The sequence below is a fragment of the Vulpes vulpes genome, chromosome 7 (assembly GCF_048418805.1).
Source record: "Vulpes vulpes isolate BD-2025 chromosome 7, VulVul3, whole genome shotgun sequence".
Classification (NCBI taxonomy): domain Eukaryota; kingdom Metazoa; phylum Chordata; class Mammalia; order Carnivora; family Canidae; genus Vulpes; species Vulpes vulpes.
Genome location: NC_132786.1, coordinates 5,633,302 through 5,657,480, shown reverse-complemented (window position 1 = coordinate 5,657,480; position 24,179 = coordinate 5,633,302). Strand labels below are relative to the sequence as shown.

The following is a 24,179-nucleotide window of genomic DNA, read 5'->3' as shown; positions in this document are numbered from 1 at the left end:
ATAAATAAAATCTTTTTTAAAAAAATAAAGTGGTAGATTTTTAAAGGGCAGGATTGAAAAATCTGGTCTGACCTGAGTAATGGGTAATGTGGGTATCATGCCTAAGAAGCAGAAAAGGGACAGAGGAGGGAGACTTGAAATAGCTCCGGCCTTCCTCTGGTCACACTCCTCATTCATAAACCTCTGCGCCAGCATCAGAGACGTCCCTCCTGCAGCTGTCTACAGGCAGACTGTGACCACTGCAAGGAAGGTGAAGCACAGAGAAGTAGGAAAGACACTGACCAGAGACCCGGTCAGGTGCAGAGGAGAGGGGGGCAGAGGGTGGGCCAGGGACGGAAGCAGAACTCAGGTCCATGAAGGAGGGTACACAGGTGCAAAGCCATGACGCAGAGTCAGGACACCTACTGACTGTGCCCTGCAGGTAGGGCAGGACGGGGTGGGGTGGGGGGCATAGGAGGTTGTCAGGGCAGTGATGCTATTCCGTGTGACCCGAGGATGACAAACACATGTCCTTATACTACATTTGTCAAGACCCACAGAATCTGTGACACCAGGAGTGAACCCTAACATAAATTATGGGCTTTTGAAAATAATATACAATATTGGTTCATCATCTGTAACACAAGCACCACACCGATGCGAGATAAGAGGGGAGACTGTGAGCAGGAGAGGGGACGTACGGAAGCTTCCTGTCTAATCTGCTCAATTTCCTGTAAACCCAAAACTGTTCTAAAAATAGTTTATTAATTAAAAAAAAAAAAAGTATCTCCATGACCTTTCAGTTTCTTGTCCCTTACTGGGACTGGCAGCGGTGGGATGGTGGGTGTGAAACCTATTCCAGCCAGATGAACGGTACAGCCCAGAGGGAATTGTGCAGCTGTTTCTCAGCAGCCATTACAACTTATGCTGTTTCCCCCACCTAAAACCAGGCAGTTTTGTTTAAATCATCAGCTGCCTTAATTTCTTCATACAGAATTTCCTCCTAAATTGATTTACATGGACTAGCTTTGCCAGGCGAGTTTGAGTATTGTTTCTCCCTACCATTCTCCCTTACAGAAATAACTCTCTCTGAAGGTACAGATGCTAAAGATAACACAAATTATCATCCATAAGGTGCCAAACATAACACACCTTAACAAATTCTGAAAGCCTCCTTCACAATGAAAGGGAGTATTGTAGAAATTCTGATTTTCTTCATAGTACCTTGGTTTTAGCGGCAAAGGGATAGAAAGCAGTGGTGGCTTTTCATGTTGGTGGGTCATGGCCTGATAAGGCCCATCTTCCCAGGGTGCCCATCAGAAAGCACAGCATCCCAGGGGGTTACAGGTCACCCACAGCCTCGTGAGCACTGGGTGGCAGACAGCATCAGAAGGGCAGGGATGCTCATCTGGCCCAGATGGCTCTAGCCCTGTCTTGGGTAACCACGTCTTTGACAATGAGGCTCACAGTTAGAGACTGTGACTTCTTCATTCCTTATCAAAGAGGGATCTGTGTGTCGTTGGGCTGTCTTACTTTCGGTGTGTTATAGTTAACCCTGATCTTTTCATTGTTTGTGGTCTGCGTTAGGGTTTGGTTGTGGTCAGCTGAGCACATTCGTATGTTTGGTGTTCCCGCTAACTTCTGTAGAGAATGGTGGAGGAGCTGGATGTGCGAGGCATTGTGGGGGGTGGGGGTGTGTATGAAATAGGTGATGTGGATGAAGGAGGGCACTTGTGATGAGCACTAGGTGATGTATGGAAGTGCTGAATCACTCCATTGTACACCTGAAACTAATATAATACTGTGTTCACGATACTGGAATTTTAAATTAAAAAGAAAAAAAAAAAGAATGCTTAAGGAAGTAAGGAACGGTTTCTCAACGGGTGGACATTAACTCCCTAAGAGAAGATTTTTCAACTTGTATCATATAATGCAAAGGAAACAGCACATATACATGTTAAGTTTTATTATCCCAGGGAGAGGATGCTGTTATAAAATCCACTGATTTAAATGACACAGTGGTAAGCTTTCTTTTCTAGGCTTGCTATATATTCATTGCCTCCCTCATTATGTTAACATTCAACACACCTTGAAATGTTTAATCTGGGAATAAACTAGTTTGTAGACTTGAAAAGTCACAGACAGGTTTTAGCCTGCAGTCAATTAATATTTTTTCTCTTGTTCCAAAAAGATGTTTAGCCATACGTGAATGGTCTTTGTGTTCATAAATATGCAGATTTAGCTTCGTATGGTTAAAAGAGAGCATTATTATGCTTTACTCCTATATCTTCAGTCGTCTGTGTGACATCTTTAAAAAATGAACAAAAGGAATTTTTGTTCATTCTCAGATTTCCCGATTCATAATATATGCTAGCCTATATGTGATTTGACATAGGCAAGCATACAGCCTGACATTAAAGAACTTCCCTAAAGATTTATGCCATTACTGGAGACGAGAGGCACATGAACTAATCATTGACTTCCATCTACTCTCATGAATCACAGCACAAGTTCCTGTTCCGTCCCCTGTTTGGAGCTAAGATAACTCTTTGAAGTCAAAGGCAGTTCTATATAGTAAAGATGGGACAAAAATCGATCAGATGGTTTGCTTTTCCAATCATGGTTATTTTTAAACATATTAACAACTGCAATCCAGTATGAAATTGTAATTTAGTGAAAGGTAGCAGAGCTATTGCTTGGCATCTGTGCTGGAAATCCATACTTATGAGCAAGTTATAGGCAGTCAGCATCGGGAGATCACTTTCGCTAGACTAATGTCAACCAAGAGCAGAACATATACCAACAGATACATAAAGAAAGGATTAGAAATCAGTGTCACTTTACTTATATTATGCTTCCTCTTTGCAAATGACTAAGATTCCACTGAGAGAAAACATAAAGTTCATCCTAGATTTAGCTTTTGCAAACACATCAAACAATGAGCCATCTGAATTTTGTTTACATCTCTGAATCATTAAATACAATAACTATGCCAAGTTTAATGCCAAGATATCTTTGTGTGGATCTCACAAAATACACAGTAGTTTAACAAGATCATTCACAAAGCAACCGAACAGAAGAAGAACATTGTATTTAGTGCAGAAGATTCAGGAAGGAGGTGCCCATGCTAGTTATAAAGTGGATGACCATTCATCAAATTGCTGTTAATGCTGTACTTACACCCTGTGGCTAACTGCAGCTAAGGTTCCTGGCACACAGACCCAGTATGAATGAAATACCACTGTATGCTGATTAAACACAAGGACAAGCTCTGGTAGCTCATTTTTCATTTGTTTGTCCAGGTACTTAAAAAATTTATCAACAAACACTGTAGGAAATTAAATAGCTTGCAGGAAAGCAAGCACGGGGGTGGGGATGGGGGTAGATGGAGGTATCTATACTGTATTTGCCAAAAGAGACTACCTCTCTCACGCGAACACAGACCTCTGTGATGGTGTATTTTCACAAGACTGCTCGTGTGACAGAAAGTACTCGCAAGAGAAATGGTCTCCCCAGTGAATTTGTAGCTGTAAAGTATCAGGGCTAGAAGACTTGTATCTTTACTTTTATTTTGCTTCACAAGTACAGAATTCAAAACTCAAGTGTATTGGTTTTATTCAAAATGGTCTATAATGAATTAATGTTACATAAACATATTTACTTATTTTATTGAAGATATTTCCTTTTGAAAATTCATTAATACCTTCTCTATAGATAGATTTTAGTTTCCAATCATGGCAGAAGCACATTTTCCAAAGTGCATCCACAGAATACAACTCCCAGGATCAGGTAAGATCAGAAAGATTCTCTTCTTGGAAGTCACATGCACACCAGCATGGTTAGAAGTTCTAGGTAGTTGTGTAGCAAAGAAACACTGTTTACCTGAGAGCTTACCTGACTACATATCCTCCACCTGCCCCTCAAATAACACCTCATAAATACCCGTGATCCCTTTCACGAAGATGGCGCCGAAGGCAAAGAAGGAAGCCCCCGCCCCTCCCAAAGCTGAAGCCAAAGCAAAGGCTTTGAAAACTAAGAAAGTGGTGCTGAAAGGTGTGCACAGTCACACACACAAAAAAAGATCCGCACGTCACTTACATTCCAACGACCCAAGACCCTGCATCTCCGAAGGCAGCCCAAGCATCCTCGAAAGAGCGCCCCCAGGAAAACAAGCTTGATCACTCTGCCATCATCAAGGTCCCCTTAACTACTGAGTCAGCCATGAAGAAATAGAAGACAACAACACACTTGTGTTCATTGTGGATGTCAAGGCCAGTAAGCACCAGATCAAACAGGCTGTGAAGAAGCTCTATGACATTGACGTGGCCTAGGTCAACACCTTGATCAGGCCTGATGGAGAGAAGAAAGCATATGTTCGACTGGCTCCTGACTATGATGCTTTGGATGTTGCCAACAAAATTGGGATCATCTGAGTCCAGCCAGCTCTAAATCTAAATTATTTTACCATAAAAAAATAAATGAATAAATGAATGAATACATACATACATACATACATACATAACATACATACATACCTGTGGCTGTGTGTCCACATAGGAAAATACTGATTTGGAATAGTAGTCTTATATACCGCATCCAAAACTATAATACTTTGGTTTACTATTTCCACAGCCAGAACATTTCAATGATGTGTTTTGAAATTAATGATCTCTATCTGATTTTCATTTTGGAAATTACTGGATAACCTCAGGTCAACATTATGTGTTTTGACATGAGGTAGGCTTACTCTCTGATTAAAAGGTTAATGACAGGGGCGCCTGGGTGGCTCAGTGGTTCAGCGCCTGACTTCGGCTCAAGTCGTAATCCCGGGGCTCTGGGATCAAGTCCCACATCCGGCTCTCCTTAGGGAGGCTGTGTCTCTGCCTCTCTCTGTGTCTCTCATCAATAAATTCTTTTTTGTTTTTTTGTTTTTAAAGATTTTATTTATTTATTTGTAGAGACACAGAGAGAGAGAGGCAGAGACAGAGACACAGGCAGAGGGAGAAGCAGGCTCCATGCAGGGAGCCCAACATGGGACTCGATCCCAGGTCTTCTGGGATCACGCCCTGGACTGAAGGCAGCACTAAACCGCTGAACCACCCGGGCTGCCCTAAATAAAGTCTTTTTTAAAAAATTAAAAGGTTAATGACAATACTGGATGGTTATCAAAAGAAAGCCTTCTGGATGCTAGTTAAGCTAGTTTGTTAATTCAAAAGTCAAAAATATTTATGAAATACCTACTAATATTAGAGACAGTAGAATATGGGACACCTGGGTGGCTCAGCAGTTGAGCGGCTGCCTTCAGCTCAGGGTGTGATCCCAGGATCCAGGATGGAGTCCCACTCCCTGCAGGGAGCCTGCTTCTCCCTCTGCCTGTGTCTCTGCCTCTCCTTCTGTGTCTCTCATGAATAAATAAATTTAAAAAAAAGAGAGACAGCAGAATACTATATTAGCCTATACTACTAAATTAGCCTATAATGATAGGCTAATTTCCTCATTAATTCCCAACACTGGCTATTTAAAAATAAAACTGATGAGGGGATCCCTGGGTGGCGCAGCGGTTTGGCGCCTGCCTTTGGCCCAGGGCGCGATCCTGGAGACCCGGGATCGAGTCCCACATCGGGCTCCCGGTGCATGGAGCCTGCTTCTCCCTCTGCCTGTGTCTCTGCCTCTCTCTCTCTCTGTGACTATCATAAATTTAAAAAAAAAAAAAATTAAAAAAAAAATAAAAAATAAAACTGATGAAATTGATGTTTATCCTTTCTTTTCTGTCACTCTGTATTGAAACTTTTTACAGTGCATCCTATTCCAGTCAGGAGAGGTGGTGTGGTGAGTGCCCTCATACTAAAGTGTCAGAAACCTATGCCTGGCTTCTCCCAAAGATATATACATTTTAAGTGATGACTTCTAAAGACAATATTTACCCCAGAGGCAAGCATTTCTAACAGGACAGATTACACTAATGATATATTTTGAGTCAGAGTGATGGCGGAGTTTTCAAATAGCTTCAGATGAATGTTGTTATTCTACTTAACGTATGTATGGAATGATCACGATTGTCCATGTTCTCCTGTCTATTCCTATGCTGTTTCTCCATCCCTAACCTGGACAAACTTCAAAGCAAAGGGCAAGCTCTACTTTTGTATGAAAACTCCTTGTGTGTTCCTTGTAACACAGATCATTTGCTTCTAATGTTACCATCTTTATGCTAGCATTTTGTTACTGTGACGTACCTCTCAGATGGGTTCATGTTGTATCTTTTGAAGATAAAATGTTTTGAAGGCAAAGACCACTGCCTTTTATTTCTGTTGGATTTATAGCACAATGCAATAAACAAATTAAGTGTCTAATAAATATCTGAGTTTAGAGCAAAAAGAAAAGCGTGTCAACACGCTTAATAAAATCTTTATCAAAGTTTGAGTAGATGAACAATAGTCTAGTTAAACTGAAAGAACTCATTAGAGACATGTATACTTCTTTGTGTAGATGTGTTTGCCTCCCTGGACAGTAGGACAGAGGCACACATTGCCAATAATTATGAGCATGAGCACTTGCCAACAATACTCAAAATACCCGTAAAGGTGAATACAGAGTACCCACTCTATGTCTGTGTGTGAAATGAGGTTTACAATACTACCTCACTGGGTTATTTTGAGGGCTAAATGAGATAACATGGATAAGGTGCCAAGAACTGGGCTTCAAACATTCACATCAGAAATTGAAGTACTTGCCCTGCTCCCTCCAGCAGGTCCTCCAAGTTTAAAGGGAAGACAAGTTTTCCTTTCACTCTTCTCTCTGCTTTTTGTTTTACAAAGCCTAGGAACTTTGTTCCATGAATTTCTGAAGGAAACTACATGTGAAAATACATTAGTCTCCTAAGACTAATCTGAAATATTAGCAGGAAGGTAGAAAAAGAAATTTTTGTCTTTAAACATTTTATGTGAAACCTTCATAAAGCATTAATTAGTCTTAATGAGAAGAATCGTATCTCCATTTGGTTTATAAACACTCTAGTTTTTAGTAAATTATTTTTTAAAATGTACCCCTATTTTGAAATAGTCATTCTTTGTAGGAGTATAAACATGAACTTTGATCGCTGATTTTAGAAAAGTTCTAAAAGCTCCTTCTGAGGTCTCATCTAGTCATCACATCTAAAATGCAATTCTTTGTTTTGGGAATGCTCAGTATGAATTTAAACTACTACTAAGATAACACAAGATTCTCTTTCTCTTTTTTAAAGATTTTATTTATTTGAGAAAGAAAGAGACAGAGAGCATGAGTGGGAGGAGGGGGAGAGAGAGAGGAGGAACAAGCAGACTCCCCACTGAGCAGGGAGCCTCCCTGGGGACTCCATCCCAGGACCCTGAGATCCTAACCTGAGCTGAAGTCAGAAGCTTAACTAAGCCACCCAGGTGCCCCCAAGATTCTCTTTATATCAATACAAGCAAATAATTTAAATACAGTTCAATTCAGACTCTTAAGTCTACTGGACTTATTTTTCAGTTTTTCCCATAACTAGTCAAGGGTTGGCAGGAATACCAGCACTGCAATATATATTTCAACTTTCCTCCCTGTATTGTTAACCACCCCAACCTTCCTCCTATAAAAAGCACTGTCTGTATGTAGAGTCTCCTACAACAGACAGCTCCCCACAATTACTCAGGCACCAATATTCCCTTCTGGCTGACCTCTCCCTTTTGTCAGGCTCAACAACCCCCGTCCCCCATACACTTCTCCCTTCTCTTATCCCAGAAGCTTCAAGTCACTCAGACTCAGGGGAGTAGAGGGGATGGAGAGAATTCTTGGAAGGATCCTGGTCATTATCCTATCTGAACAGACTCTGGGAAGTGTTTCTGCTTGCAGAGATGCAGCATGGCTGATGTTCAGCATGTGTGACTGAGTTGGGTGCCTAGTTTGTTTGAGGTTTCTTCCATTCATATTCACAATGCTCATGGGATGTTATTAGTGCTCTCAAGAAGGGGGGAGAAAAAGACAACTTGGCAATTACTTATTTATTTCAAACCCCAGCCTGACTGCTGAACTTTATAAACTGGAAGAAATAATGAGAAAGCTCCAGTAAAGACAGGGAGAAGTGACGTAACAATTTTTGAATATTGTCCAGGTCCTAACATTCTGCTGGGCACCATAATTCCCACAACAGGCTTGAGTGGTAGAGTTACTACTAGGAGATCACAGATTCAGTACAGTCATTAACGTTCTCAAGATCACTCAACTAGTAACTGGAAGATGTGGGGTCTACACTCCAGTATGGTGCCATTTTGAAGTCTTTTTTACTACACTATCATGTTTTTCTAGGCTTCTAACTTCAAAAGCTGTCATAACATGTCATGCCTTTGCTCTTCTCATTATTACTTTTTGTTCCCTGTATTCAGTGTCTAAGTCAAGCTTTTCCACGATCCAGTCTGAAGTTTATCCTCAAGAACAATTACTTGTGCAGTAAATGAAAGAATTAATAAGTGAATGAACAGCTATCTCCCTTGACTTCATCCATCTAGCTTCATTCCATTTACATGTCCTCGTTCATTTACTTGTCCTTTGTTAGTGGCTGAATATAGGGAGAGTGCTGATAAGAATGTATGGGGCACACACTTGTGCTTTCAAAACAGGCTATTAGGTTTTCTGGAGGTTCACAAAGAACAATACAAGCAAAATCAATGACTGGGCTAAGATTAAGAAAATGAACACACAAAAAGTATTTTAAAAAATGTCTGACTACCTTTAGTCTGGAACCAATAGGACAATTTTGTTTCTCCCCTACATCCTAAAATGTTAATTGGAAACAGTTGGGTTAATAATCAGATGGTACAAGTTCCAAGACTCAGCTGAAGGATCATTTACTCCATCATCCTTCTCCAGGAGGCCACAACCTGGCCACTTGCACCCCCTCGAGGTTCCCCAGTGCACTGTTTTATGTCTAGTTCTCTCAATGGAAAGTAAACACCTCAAGGAGAGAAGCCACGTCTCATTTATTTTTATATCTTTAAAAATTCGTAGAGTGTTGGACACATAGTAAGAATACAATAAATATTTATCAGGAAGGGAACACAAAGCTTAGTGTTTCCACAGAACTGCTCTCAATCTCTAATTTATGTAATACCTACCACCTCACTATCCTATCCCTTTGTTCTTCTTTACATTAAATCTCCCAGATTTACTGTTTACTAATTCATGATTTCTAGTTCCTCGCTTCCAACTCTCTCCAGCATTCATTCCAGTTAAATTTTTGCTTATACCTCTTTTCCATATTGGTTTTCATCAAAATAACCAATGACCTCCAAATTGCTAAACCCAGTGGTTAATTATTAGTCCTCACCTTCCAGTAGAATTTGCAATGGGCTAACACTCTCTCCTCCTTGACATATCATCTTTACTTTGCTTGCAGAATGCTACAACCCTGGTTCACTTCTTCACCCACAATTTCCTCTGCTGTGTCCTGCTCTTTTGTCCAGATCCTAAAGGTGGACTGCCCCAGGCCTCAGTCCCTTAGTCTCAGTTAGATACTCTCCTCCAATCTATCTACAATTATGCCCTTTGTGAGCTTAACCATCTAGATCTTGGTGAATCCCAAATTTGTATCTCTAGCTGAGACTTCTCTAACTCAGCTCCTGAACATCAAGATGCCTATTCGACACACCTTGATTCTTTTACCTCAAAACCACCCCATCTTGATCTGAGTTGATATAGAATCCATCTTTCCAACTGCTTTGGCAAAAAATTTTCCTTTTCTTGTACTCATAAGGAAATCGTATTGGCTCTATATTCTCAATATACCCAGATTCCTAATACTTCTCATAATTTCCTTCACTACCACTTTGTCCAAGTCCCCACAACAAGATCTCCTCTTGTTCCAACCAAGCCTATTCTCAACTCAACAGCTAAAGTGATCCTTTGACAAAGTCAAGTCAGATCTACCTACTTCTATAATACTGATACCTCAAGAGAAACACTCCTAAACTTTCTGGAAATTTTCTATATCCTTCATCTAGTGCCTGAGAAGTCTAGCTAGACACTAGGTTCTGTCCATGGAGTGGCTCTGAGAGAAATGCTGTCATTATTAATGAATCCTGGTTCTGAGCTAGCCTGAGGGAGCCTATTATATGCACAGCACTGTGGTTCAGGGTACAGGTGCTAAGGAAAGACTTTATGGATCTGAATCCCTTTTCACCATGTTTGTGTTTCATTTTCTTTATCTATAAAACCAGAACAAAAGGATTGTTGAGGATTAAATGACTTGATATGTGAGGTACTTAGAATAGTGACTGCAAAAGTGAATGCTCCATAAACATTCACTATTATTAAAAGGATTAAAATGGGCAACCAAACAACACATTACTTTCAATTTTAGACAGTCAATTTACTTGACTCTCATTTTTCGTGTCAAGAATGTTAGGATAATTTTGTCCTCTGAAAGTAACCTGAAAAGTATCCTGCTATATATTATGTGTTGGTAAAATGTTATAATAAATACACCTTTCAATTTAGACAGCTCAAAATCTTAATTGTTATAGTATTTTGGTATCTCTTACATGTGGGGCAAGAGTCTTTGATATGAGAAAGGTCAAAGTACTGATTTTTGAAGGAAAGAGCAGATGGTTTTGATGTCCTGAGGTAACATTATGGTAAGATTTCTGAGATAAATATCATGTCTTAATGCCACTTAGCTTTATAGTTCTGTGCTGCAAAGATGATAATCACGAAGGCATAGTTAAGCATACGAGGTGTGATGCAGTGGGTTTGCAGCAAGGAACAACTGATAACATAGCAGTCTTTATGTTTGTCACAAATCAAGCATGTTGCATGATGATCATCCTCATAATTGAACCACCTATTCTTTCACCCTCTCCTATTCATACAAGTCTGTGTGTTCCTGTGTGTCTCCAGCCCTTTCCTATATTTCTCTGTGGTAGCCTGTCTCCAAAATGGCACCCAATGAGCCCTATGTCCTGGTATTTGTGTCTTCGTGTAGTGATTTCCCACAATGAATAGAACTAAACTTGTGTATCAACAGGGTACTGCAGAAGTGTTGGTGTATGACTTCTAGGCTAGGTCATAAAGAATGTGACAGTTGCCCCCTTGCTTGCTTGCTTTTATAGATCACTTGCTCTGGGGGAAGTCATGAGGACATTTATACAGCTATAGAAGCCCATATGGAGAGGGATGAAGCTGTCCGCCTCCCCAGTCAGCCCGCACCAACTTGCCAGGTACATGAATGAGTTGCCTTGGAATCATATGACTGATGCCCAAGGCAACTGAACTTCATGAGACCTTAAGCTTAAAGCACCCAGAAGAGCCCAAATTCCAGACCTGCAAAGAAACTCTGACATAAAATAAATGCTTAGTTGTTTTCAGCCACCAAGGTCTGTGGCAATTTGTTTCACAGCAATGGATGGCTAATGCACTCCTGATCTCTTGCTGTCCCTTTCTGGGTGCCTGTGTCTGCACTGCTTTATCTTTAGATCCCTGCTGTTTTTCCCCTTCTCATTTTCTGTGCCCTCTCTACTTCTTTTAAGGTCCATACAACAGAATAGGCAAATATATATAAATCTGCATATATATGCATATATTTGCATTTGTTCAGAAGAGTGTGTGAAAAAAAGTGGAAGTATGGTAAGTTGTTTCTAAAGGAAAACAACTAGCTTTTCTTTGCCTCCTTCTCTGTGGCAATATTGGGACTGATTCTCCCTCATCTTTATTCTTTCTTAAGCTACCATCTTGGGGAAGGGGAAAGATGAAGTTAGAGGCACAGAAGGTTCCCCAACAATCATGAAATTTCTTCTCAGTGAAATTAAGATAACACATTCATTAAAACAGAACGTATATGCTTAACAACATTACATACACTTAAACTCCCTGTAGTGTACGTGATCAATTTAAAAGACCACATCAGGGGATCCCTAGGTGGCTCAGAGGTTTAGCGCCTGCCTTCGGCCCAGGGCCTGATCCTGGAGTCCCAGGATCGAGTCCCACATCAGCCTCCTTGAATGGAGCCTGCTTCTCACTCTGCCTGTGCCTCTGGCTCTCTCTCTCTCTCTCTCTGTCTACCATGAATAAATAAATAAATATCTTCATAAATAAATAAATAAATAAATAAATAAATAAATAAATAAATAGATAGATAGATAAATGAAAAAGACCACACCAAAGCAAAAATGAGCCATATTTCATAATGAATTTTGGATAAGGAAAAAAAGCATTAGCATAATATATATTAACTATCTAACTATCCCAAAGTCATTTATTTAATATCATTTAAATAAATCATGAAATGTGACCAAAGTAGTTATTTTAAATTTGATTGGGTACTATAAAGTTTCCAAAATTGGATCCTCTAATGCAAGACGTACTTCAGGAGCAACACACAAGAGGCTGCTTCCTGTATTTCCTACCTTTACATTTTCCACTCTTCTAATTTTTTTTTTATACAATAAAAAAATTTGTTTTAGTTTTGCTGGTACCAATTTATGGTATCCTGGAAACTCCACAATGATGGAAAAGAACAGGTACTCACAACAAAGCAGAATTACCAACATATTTATGGCCTTATCATTTGACAGGGAAGGTCAAAGCTTCTCTGAGTTTATTCATAACCCTGCACCAGCTTTCAATTCTTCGAAAATTGCTCCTTGATACCCGGCTTCCATGAAATCACAGAGAGTGGCAGCCACTCTCTTAAGGCATAAATCAGATTCTAAATAACTGATAGCACTTTTTTTCCTCTAGATCTGGACAAGAAAAGCACTGCATTTTCATTGTTGAGTGCTGGCACCTAGAAAAACCAGCACAAAATGGATGTTTTCAGGGTTTAATTTCTGAAGTCATTGGTAAGAAAAAAGTCTTTGGGATTATAAAAATAAAAGTCCTGCTTAAATGCCACTGCTATTTTAATATCCTCTCTTCTTTCATTCTCTAAATCCAAGTTAAATACTGCTGCAGACTTAGTGACTATTTATCATGATTGATGCTCTTGTGACTTTGTTGTTCCAAACTCAAAATGTGCAAGCTGTGTGGGATTTGGGCATAGTATAATACAAGCCAAGGACACGATGACAAGTAAAAAAGTTATGTGTATATGCAACTAACTACTTAGAATAAACAAGTAAGATTAAAAGATTTCTTTAAAGTCCGGACAAAACATTAATTTTTTTTCTTTATTGATGTCAGTTATTCTTTATTGCAGGGAACATGAAGAAATAGTTCATGGGAAGCCTTCATTTTAATAATCAGTAACATTAGTTTTTAATATTCGGCATGTAACATCTCAGCCACAGTAGCTGGGCATTTTCTCTGAGATATACTGATGCATCTCCTAAATGGCTGAAAATGATCCCATGTGAAAAATAGTTGATAGCTCAGGATCTTTAATCTGCAAGCATGATTTTCTTTTAATGAGTTATTTTTACTGATCTATGAAAATAATCAAATGAGTTTTTTCATTTAGTTGTTTATCCTAATAAAAATTAATATAGTTCTATGAATGGCCATCCAGATGACTGTTTTATGAGTGCACTGGCATTCAATGTCAGTCACTGTGTGTTAGCTCATATTTATCGTTATGTCGGCAACAACAGGGCCAAGAATAGCAGATACACCGCAGTGTGAACCGGCACAGACTCAGGTCTGTGGATCAGATGCTGTCCCGCCACTTATTGGCTGTGTGACTTTGGACAACAAAATTCATCTCTTTATATCTCAATTCTCTCATCTGCTAAATTGAGAGACAATCTAATATCACAAGTTGTTGCAGCAGTTAAATCAAGAGCACACATGAAGTACTTAACTCAGAACCCTTTTCAATAAATCTCAGCTACTTCCTGGTCATTATTTTGTCATGGCAAACAACAACAACAAAAATGGATGAGGTAAGGTTTAATGTGTGAACGTTGTGCTTGTATCAGGACAGGGGCTCTGTTATTCACCCTTAATTACTATTTAATTTTGTTAAATAAGCCAACAGAGAAAACAAGAGACAGGAAACACGTTAGAATTTCCATGTGGTGCTTTTATAAGAAACACATGAATATAATTTCACCTCTGTCTACACCATGCCTTTCCAGCTTCAGCCTCCATTCTAAGGCCAGTCTACACAGCCATGTGACATCACTTTCTCGGTAAGTCAAGGCTGCTGTGAAAACACAGACCAAGTAAGTGGACATAGAGGCTATTACATGAAAGGAAAACTAATATGACCAAATCTTCGTCTTAAAAATGAGACAATTTCACTGCTTTATTTTACATCCTAGCACCTCCATGAATTCCATAATTCACAGTGCTGCTTGGTTCGGACATAGTATTAAGTAGTGGTCAAAATCTGAAGCCTCATTTTAGGGATCTAACAGCTGGCATGAGAAGCTATTGAGAAAATGTAATTTTGTGGGAATTTTAAATCCTTAATGAAAGTTCGAGTATATTACTTAAAAAATTAACTGTTTGGGCAGCCTGGGTGGCTCAGCGGTTTAGCGCTGCCTTCAGCCTGGGGCCTGATCCTGGAGACCCGGGATCGAGTCCCACATCAGGCTCCCTGCATGGCCTGCCTCTCTCTCTCTCTCTCTCTCTCTCTCACATTAATAAACAAAATCTTTTTAAAAAATGAACTGTTCAATATTTAGGAACACTGGTCACTGAAGTAACAGGAGCCAGGCTGCCATGTGTATACAGTAGAAATAAATTAGGACTCATGGTATAGATACTGTCTTACCCAAACTTCTCTCTTTTCCTTAAAAGAGAACTTAACATTAGATACCATAAAAAGAGAGTTTTTAAAACAAGGCATTTTTTTCTCCATTAAATTTGTTTCTATTTATGTTCCTCTTCTGAAAGCCAAAGGTTGATGCCTTAGTAGCTTTGAGTATTAATAAACAACCTCATTCTATTCTTTAAATAACTTAGGAAAAAATGAATTCTAGAAGGAAAGAAAGATACCACTTCCTCAAATGAGGAAAGTTAGTATCTAAATGTTAACATAAATAACATACTTCTGTAAGTGAAAGACCGATATATATGATACATATGCTTTTAAGGCCAAGTAGCCCATTTTAACCTGCCACTTCTCAGATACTAATGAATAAATAATATTTCCAGTCCTTTCTCTCTCAGCCCAAACTTGTACACTAAAATAGAATCAATTAAAAAAAAAATCAGAGTAATTCTGCTGTATGAGAAGCCAGCATGATGTGGCAGAGAGAGTGCGCTGGGCTGTGCATAAAGAGCACAAAATTAAGGTCAATATAATGTTTTATGGCCTCAGAGAAATCAGATTCTCTAGGCCCATCCGAATAAAATAAAATATTCTTCACTTGCCCATTGTGATTAAGTGTGTTAATGCAAGTGCAACATGCCCAATCTATTCTTCTGGTATTTCTTGCCAAATCGGACACTTCTAGATTAATCTCGTTTTAAAATAAGGGAAGATGTGGAAGCTAATAACGTTATAAAGTGAGGAGTGTTGGGGAAACAGTGTGCAAGAACCAGGACAGAACAGAACAGGAAACTCCTGTACGTGGGGGCGCTCAGAGCTCTAGTGGTGCCTGGAGGAGCTGCTAGAAGGAAGATGTGTCAAGATTTACCATTTCAGACCTTAAGTCTAGGTTATGACAAGTCTTCTAAGCACTTAAAACTTAAATGAATATGGAGTGGATAATGAGATTTTTTTTTCTCTCTAAAATGTAAGTCTGATGAATGATGCCTGAAAAGTACCACCAGTCATTTTTATGAGTGCTCAGCTCAGCAATATAAAGCTTTCTTTTTTTTTTTTTTTTTGTACCTAAAAGAAAGATTTTCTTTGTTTTGGCTTCTCAAGGATGGTCACACATCCCTTGTTGAAAGAAACATCATCTCTCTAAATTTAAATAGCTAAGGTAATACAGTAAACTTAAATAGCTAAGATATACAGTAGAAATTACCTAAATAATAAAAAGTAAACTGTGAATGTATTTTAAGGTATAAAACCATGCATTTATGTTAATAACTGTTTATCCTAATTAGATTCTTCATATTATTTGCAAAAACCAAAAGGATTAGTTTTACTTAAAATACATATATATCTGATAATGAATTGGTTATGGTTTATAAAAAGATAAATGACAGATGGTTATACAATTGTATGTAACAGAAATAGCTCTTTTATTTGATGAAAATAAAATAAACAAATCTTGTAAAAAATTATAGTCTGGAGGAATTTAGAATTAATAACCATTGTGAGTGAGCCTTCAAGAGAAAAGAAAAGGTACATTAGCATTATTGTTTGACTCAAATATTTTTTTTGTTGTTTGCAGGCTCAGAAGTTGCCAAAGATAAACTTCTGACAAGAACTGTAAAGTGCCTTGTTTCTATTCAAAAAAGCATTTAATGATTAAGGTTCTGCCTTTAAAAGTAATAATCCTGAGGTAAAAACTATTTCCATGTTTAAAAAGATACACATTTGCATACCCAGGGGCATGTTTTTTCTCATGGAAGATAGTCCTGAAACTATAATATTCAATCCTTGATAACTAAATCCCATGAACACATTATAGATTTCCTTCAAAACTATTTTCATATTCAATTTAAAGATGAGAGTCACCTTGAGTTATTTTTTATAATTTCAATGTGAAATGGAGGAAAAATCATTTATACAGTGAATAGGAAATGTTCTATGAAATACATCCAGAGAGCCCTTGAAACCAGCCAGGAGAGTTAGGGTGGCAGAGGGTGAGTACGGTAGAATTGTATCACAATGCTACACAGGTTAAGATTTTAGGATTAGAAAAAAAAATGAAATTATGGTCAAAATTACATCTGTAGCAAAAAACTACTGTGATACAAATGAAAGTATCTTCAAATCCAATTTCTTAAATGAAAATTTTCTTCAAAACTTTAAACACAGCTCCAAGTTTTAAAAAGTAAGTAAAAATAAGAAAATCTTCAAAGAATAATGAAAACAATATAAATAACATAAAATATTAAGACTAACAAAACCTCATGTTCACTCCAGACTCAGCAACTGCCTACTCAAGACTATTTGAAGGCTCAGTGGGTATCTTTGACTTAACACAGTCAAATCCGATTTGGGTCTTACCCACAGTCTGCCCCTCCCCATTTTTAGCATGTCAGTAAATGGTACCAACTTCCAAGCCCAAGACTAAATTGACTATTATGTTCAACAAAGGGTAGGTACCATGAACAAAGCTAATAGACAGATGATGTAATTAGAAGAGACACTGTGTTATGTTCAAAACTGACAGAAGATCCATCTTTAAAATATACAAGAAACACGGCAATAAAAAGCTGACAGTATCCCCAACAGAAAAAAATGAGTTAACATTAACAAGCGGGATTAAGGAGCATGCTTGTCGTGATGGGCACTGGGTGATGAATCACTATACTGTACACCTGAAACTAATACCGTACTGTATGCTAATGATACTGGAGTTAGAAGAAAAACAACCCCCCCCAAAACAAAATAAAAATATACAAACACTTCTAACATAAAAAAGACACTAACAAGCTATATGAAGAGATATTCAGAGTCATTAGTCACTATGAAATACAAAGGAACACAACAAGATATCACTTGATTCCTATATACTTTATATCCAGAAATCTGGATAATATGAAGTGTTCGTGAGGATACGGTGATAATTTTTAAAACACAAGAAAAATAAACTCTCACACACTGCTGGTTTGATAAATGCATTCTAGGGGTAATCTCAAACTGTTAAATACAGTAAACCTACGTCCTATGATCTAACTACAATTTCTGTTCTAACTACCTATGTGTCAAAGAAAAGCTCACATGGGTTCATAAAGGCATATATGTAAGATGGCTCATTGCAATATTATTTGTGGTAGTGAAGCAGGGTGGGGTTGGGGGATACAAGGTTTGGAAGCAATTTAGTGTCCCAGATTCAGAGCAGCTGGGCAAATAGACTAGATGCCCAACATATAGTGCAATGAAAAACTTAAAAAGAATAGATCTTAAAAAGATGCCGAGTAAAAAGGTAATCAGAAAAGACATGGAGGAAATGCAACTGCTAAGCAAAACAAACTGGTCTGAAAAACAACACATTGTACGGTTCCAATTATATGACACTTGGGAAAAGGCACAACTATAGCAACAGTAAACAATGAGTGCACTGTTCCCAAGGGTGTGAGGGAAGGGTAGGGGTCAGTGAAAAGAGGAAGCCCAGGGAACTGTTAGGATGGTGATCTTGTGATGCATGATACTCTAATGGCAGATACAGGACAGTATAGGTTTGTGAAAACCTAAAGAACTCTAGCAAGAACACAAAGAATGAACCTTACTGCATGTAATCTTAAAGAACCATTTAGGAGGTTCAGGGGGCCTTGGGGGAAAATACAGACTGTGACGGGGGAAACTACTTGCACTACAAATGTAAGGAACAACCTCAATGAACAGAGTAGGAATAAAGGTGCTGACTTAAGTAGCTTTGGAAATGCATATAAAAGTACAGGCAAAGGAACTATATGTAAGTACTGCCCGCTAGCTGATAAAGTTTCCTACAGAGGTACGAGGTAACAATTCTAATACGGCTCTCTGTGTACACTGAAATCCAATAATTTAGTAAGTGGCAGAGGGTGAGATCCAGGTTTCTCACTGATGGGGTGGAGATTACAGGCAAGCAAGGCAAATAAACTAGAATGATCCCTGTAGTAATGGATTCCAGTTGGAACTATCAGTAAAAACTCACACTTAATATGGATGCATATAGAAATATGTATAAATATAGGTGTATACACAGGTTAGTACACATACCTATATTTCTTTGCTGAGAGCGCCTAAAAAAAATGACACCACAGTAGCAATAAGCACACCTACCATCCAGAACTTGGTTTCTAATACCATTCTCTAGCAAAAGGAAACAGAACTCTAAGGAGCACTGGATGATTCTAAGACCTGGGCAGGAAATATACAGGACGAGCTCAGAACATCTTATAGTAGGAAGAAAACCTTACACATATATACGTGTATGGGACGGATGGAGAGACAGACACGCACACACACAATTTATGGGGCTATGTCAAATGGGCATATGACCAAAGTGAAAGAGTTCTCAATGGCCAAAAGTGAAACAATCTGAACAACCAAATAGAGAAGACAGTATTAGAATACAAATCAGAATATAAAATAGGTATGCATGAGTCTAACCTGAGAAAAATAAATTACTAAATACATTTTTAAATGGGAGAAAAAGAGAGAAACCTCCACACAGAAAAATTCCAAATAAATGATGTAACTACTGCAATGGAGTGGCAGTGTAACTCCCCACTCCTTCACTGTGGGCTGCACATATTGACTTTCTTCCAGAGTACATACGGAAGTGGTGGGGGGTTTGGGGCAACCTTACAGCGGGGAAAGCTGACACACACTACTTCTAACCAGGGGATCAAGGAACAAAAACAGTGATAAATCATATTGATTGTATGTACCTTTGATATGTGATAAAAATGGTACTTTAACTGTACATCTTCCTCTCTAAAACACATGAACGCAGTATAATCATGAAAAAAAATGAGACAAATTCTATCAGAGAGCTATCTTAAAATATACATCTGACTGTACACCTCAAAACTGTCAAGGTCAACAAAAACCAGGAAAGTCTGAAAAAAATGTCACCATCAAGAGAGACTTAAGGAGACATGGTATCTAAATGTAACATGGGATCTTTAATGTGATCCTGGAACAGAAAAAGGATATTAAGTTAAAAGGTAAGGAAAGGATCCATGGACGTTAGTTAATTATAATAAATCAATATTAAGTATAACAAATGCACCATACAATAAATTAGTAATTACATGGAGAACTATGTGTGGGGGATAAGATGACATATATGGGAACTCTTTGTGCAATCTATTCAATCTAATCTGTAAGTCTTAAATTATTCTTAAAAGTAAGCCTATTATTAAAAATATATAATTATATAGAATTACATACAAATTATATACAATTGTATAAAAATACTCAATTATACAGAGGTAATAAGTAAAAAAAACCTCATTTATGTAAAATGCATACATACACACCCAAATAAAATCATAAATAAGAAAAACAGAGAAGAGTATATGTAACTTACATTATAGACAAAGGAGTAATAACACCACTGACATGTAAAGAGGTTCTAACAGTAACTGAAGAAAATGAGGCCAATAACTTCATAGAAAAAAGATGGACAGTCCAGAGAAAAAGAATGTGAACAGCTCTTAAAAATATAAAAATATGGGATCCCTGGGTGGCGCAGCGGTTTGGTGCCTGCCTTTGGCCCAGGGCGCGATCCTGGAGACCCGGGATCGAATCCCACGTCGGGCTCCCTGCATGGAGGCTGCTTCTCCCTCTGCCTGTGTCTCTGCCTCTCTCTTTCTCTCTGTGACTATCATAAATAAAATTTAAAAAATTAAAAAAAATATAAAAATATGCTCAATCCCATTGATAACAATAGAAATACAAATTAAAATTATTTTGGAGTATTATTCCCTACCTATTAGATAGATAAAGAGGAAATAGGTACTCTTATCACTGCACTGTCCAACCCTTGGTGGAGCACTTGACACATGCTTCGTTCAGACTTTGTGCCAGTTATTGCAATTCTAGAGATCTATCCAAAAGACACACTGGCAAAAATACAAAAAGACACATGAAAAAAACTATCCATTGCACTGCATCACATCACTGTAGTCTTGGCTTATAGACAAACTAAAATATCAGTGGAGTATATCAGAGAGGTTAGAAACAGATCCACATGAGCACTGATAACTGATTTTTGACAAGCTGCAAAGGTAATTCAGTGGGGGAAAGAATGGTCTTTATGACAAATGGTGCCAGAACAACGGGATATCAACATGCAAATGAAGGAATGTCAATCCATACCTCACGTGACATACAAAAAGAAAATCAAAATGGATCACAGTTCTAATGTAAGACCTAAACCTATAAAACTTCTAAGAGAAAACATAAAAGGAAACTCTTGTAACCTTAGGCTAGATAAGATTTCCTAGATAAAACACCAAAAGCAAGATCCATAACATAAAGGATGGATAAAGTGGACATCATCAAAATTTTAAAACTCTGCTCATCAAAAGGGTACACTTCCCTACGGTACTGGGTCTGAGAGGGAAGTATAAACTCATGTTAAGTGTAAAAAAAAAAAAATTCTGGCTTTGTCAAGTGAATCTACTTAGTAGCTACAAGCATTCCCTTTAATGCCCTGATTATAGTCTCTAACTATTATTTCTAATTAAGAGGGCCCTTTGGAGAAATTCCAAAACTCAGCTGGGAAATGTACAAGAGGAGCCAGGAACATACTGTAGAAATAGAAAGGAAGAAACTTATCAAAGACTAGTGGGTTTGTGTCAAAAGGATTCATTTGGGAGCCAAACTGAATATGCTCCCCCTGGCCAAATATGGGACACTTTGAGTAGCAATAAGGATAATTACCTAGAATGGACTGATTGTACGTATCAAACAGGCTTGACATGAGCTCAAAGAGAACTAACCAATTGGTGTTGGTTACTGTAGTGACTGTTGGAGATGCCGGACAATCTCTTCTGAGGTATGGCCAGCAGCACATGGGAGTGGCCCAGCGACCACTTACACCTGAGACAGACCACTGACCAGCACACATGGCAGGTGATGCTCAAGTCAAATTTAGAAGGGCAGACTCATTGAGCCACGGAGAGTGTCAGCTGTACCCAAGGCAATGTCAGCAGCAGCAAGTACCTGCAGTGAGTTTCCAACCAGAACTGAGACAGGCATTCTTAGCAGAGACAACAACAGGTGGTAAAGCAGGACTGGAACATCCAGGTAGCTGATTTCCAAGTGAAAAACTGAGGCCCGGGGATCCCTGGGTGGCGCAGCGGTTTGGCGCCTGCCTTTGGCCCAGGGCGCGATCCTGGAGGCCCCGGGATCGAATCCCACGTCGGGCTCCCGGTGCATGGAGCCTGCTTCTCCCTCTGCCTGTGTCTCTGCCTCTCTCTCTCTCTCTCTCTCTCTCTCTCTCTCTCTCTATCATAAATTTAAAAAAAAACAAAAACTGAGGCCCATCTACTGTTAGAAGCTTCTGTCTCAAGCCTGCATTATTTGTAGGAGAACCTGCATCAAATCTTTGTCTGCAGCCTTCCCTTAGGTCTTTAGGATCTTGAAATCTTACTGTGGACACTGCATTTGATGGAACAGCAACCATGAGTGTGGGAAAGAGCAGCAAGCTGGTGAGGCACACTGACCACAGAATGAGATGTATCCTGCAAGATGGCCATATCTTCATTGGCACCCATATGGCTTTTAACAAGAATATGAACTATCCTTTGTGGACTGTGACGAATTCAGGAAGACCAAGCCAAAGATTGTGAAGCAGAGTGTGAGGAAAAGTGGCTTTGGGGTCTGGTGCTGCTACCTGGGGAAAATGTGGTTTCCATGACTGTGAAAGGGCCATCCTCTAAGGATGCTGGAGCTGCAGTAGGCCTTGGGGTTGGCAAGACAGCTGGCAGAGAAGTGCCAGCTGGTGTTCCAATTCCCCAGGCTCCTACTGGATTAGCAGACCCTGTCCAAGGGGTTGGTGGGCATCTCAATAAGAAATGAATGACTGCAGGAAGAGGTACTACAGCAGCTGCTCTAACTGCTGCTCCTGCCAGCAGTGCTGGACTCCCACCTCAATATCCACCAGGTCAGGGGACCCCACCCATTCCTGTGGGCTGAGCAACACCACCTCCAGGCTCCCCCACATGCATGACATTAGAACCCCTATGAGCCCACCAGCCAGCCTCTCCATGCTCCAGGGACACCAACAGAGGCATGCCCCCTCTAAGAATGAGACCCCCTCTACCAGGAATTAGAGGTCCACTTCCCCCAGGAATGCATCCACCAAGACCGAGGGTACTGTTGATCCTTCCTAAGTCCCTCTTTCCTCTGCAATGTCTCTTGTCAAACTGTGCAGAATGTTTGTGAGCTTTTGCTCCCTCTTTGATGCAATGCATAAAGCAACTTAAAAAAAAAAGGAATATTAGAGAATCAATTCACTATATTGAAAAATGGTCAATAAAAGGAAAAAGAATTAAGTGTATAGCCTGCCTTCCTTTACAGACTATTCCACAGGATAACCCAGGAGCTGGCTGAGGGAAGCTTCTCTTTAGAGCAGTATTTCAGGCAATCAGTGAAGTAACAGTGGCAGAAGTTTAGTATTAGTGTTAAGCAACTGCTCATGAGGTCATAGGCGTGCACGATGATTACCAATGGGTATGACATCACAATAAAGAGCAAACAAATGTTGTGATGTAGTATTACCCATTTCAGAAATACCACCCCCCGCCAGTTTTTTTTTTTTTAATGGTCTGATCACAACTCTAGAATTAGCCAAAAATTACAAAAATTCAAAGGAAAAAGAAAGTATTTAATGACATCATGCCATGCAATGAGCCTGGACTGAAAATTTCAGAGAACAAATGACAAAGTTTCTTTAAGGAAAATGTTGAGGAGTGAGGGGAATAAAAAGAGGAAAGAGAAGAAAAAGAGAAGTGGAGGCAGAGTCAGGTAAGGGGGCCTACTGTTGAAAAGAACAACAGAAATATCAACCCACTGCAAAGGACAGGTCTTATTTGGGTCCCTGATCATACAACCAACCATAAAACATCTTAAAATAATGGAAGAAATTTAAACACTTTATTTCATCACATTAAGTAATTATTCTTAACTTCTCCTGGGTGTAAAAATGGGACTGTAATTATGGTTTTTAGGAGTCCCTTCTTTTAGAGATACATACAAAAATATTTTTTTTAGTGGCGATAAAAACAATATACAATTTGCAAGGGCACACAAACAAAAAGATAACTTATAATATATTAGGATGGTTTCTTATGTGACAGAAAGGGAATCCTAGAGGGGAATGGGATTTGAATCAACAAATCCCAACCAAATAGTGAAATAAAATGACCAATGATGACACTGTGCTTATAATTTTTTATTAATTCAGCCCTTTCCACTTGAAGCCCTAAGGAAAGAAACAAACAAAAAAAAACAAAACAAAACCAAAACAAGCTTTCATGCACATGGCCTTAAACGTTTTAGTTTTCATGAAAAGCACATGCATTATCATTCCAGTCGCTCATGGAGAGAAAGTGAGACTCAGAGTCTCCAGAAGCCATGGTCAGTAAACGCCACAGTCAGGACCCAAGCCTTCCACACAGAACCAGAGCCC

The 24,179-nt window shown here is 39.0% G+C and overlaps 1 protein-coding gene and 1 pseudogene across 2 annotated transcripts in view; one reads left to right on the top strand and one right to left on the bottom strand.

Moving 5' to 3' along the window:
- TPK1 (thiamin pyrophosphokinase 1) overlaps window positions 1–24,179 on the bottom strand; it is a 319,383-nt gene that overhangs the window by 92,236 nt on the left and 202,968 nt on the right. The window lies entirely within an intron of this gene.
- LOC112934816 (small nuclear ribonucleoprotein-associated protein N pseudogene) lies at window positions 22,171–22,684 on the top strand (annotated as a pseudogene).